Source organism: Penaeus monodon, chromosome 22 (genome assembly GCF_015228065.2).
Source record: "Penaeus monodon isolate SGIC_2016 chromosome 22, NSTDA_Pmon_1, whole genome shotgun sequence".
Lineage (NCBI taxonomy): Eukaryota > Metazoa > Arthropoda > Malacostraca > Decapoda > Penaeidae > Penaeus > Penaeus monodon.
The window spans coordinates 10,536,952-10,537,946 of record NC_051407.1 but is presented as its reverse complement, the minus strand read 5'-3'; positions in this window follow the sequence as shown (position 1 = coordinate 10,537,946).

Below are 995 nucleotides of genomic sequence, written 5' to 3'. Positions count from 1 at the left end.
TCTAAAGAACTGCCTTGAGGCATATGACAGTTGATGAGAATGGAGTATGCATGGAGGCCACAAATATGTTCAACCAAGAATCTGTGGCTCGTGATTTCTCTCTAAATGATGATGCAACGTCTTTATGACAATGACTAAGCTGTAAGGGTCATGACAAACATGCCCAAAACTCTCAAATCAAGAGACAAGACTTTCATGGTAGAAAATTGTGGAGTAACTTGTTTATTTACCTCATCCCTTGAAAAATAAAGATTCAGGAAAACATGACAATGAATATGAAACAACTATCAAAATCAGTTGCAACTGACAGCTGCTAATAATGGAGGTAATACAGAAATTATCAGTAAATTATTCAAAATCTAAATACACCGTTTTCAGGAAGAAAAACAAAGTTATCCCTTCAGCATTAGTTTTACAGTGTTCACACTGGCACAAATATTCACATTTATCTTATCATACTTTCAATGTTTACTGCAACTCAAATTATTAATTGCTGAATTGCACCTTGTATACTTTAAAACAACTAGTGTAGTTTTCTGTGAGATAACTGTCACATTCTACATTAAACTATAACACAGACATTACCTATGTTATCTTTCTTCCTTCACCTAACTGCATACAACCTATCACATTGTTGTATGTGATAAATTAACAATGGCATGTACATTTTATTTTCCCACTTAAGCCAATATTGTTAAAGAACCAAAAAATTCATTACATGACAATCTCAATGGCATTCATACCTATTGTTTGTTATCTGCCAATGAAACTATTAGTGAATGCCTCTCAGACAACTAACATTTTGCGTATGTTCAACACCATTTCCTTTACTCTCATCCTCAAGCATATACTAAGATTTCTGTTTCTCTTCATTACTGCTCTGGTTTGCTACCTCCTTAGAACCACCTGTGTAATGAATCATTAAGTTATTGAAATATAGCTCACATTTTTTGCTGTGTCCATTTATGCATGTCTTACAGGCAATGCATCACTTC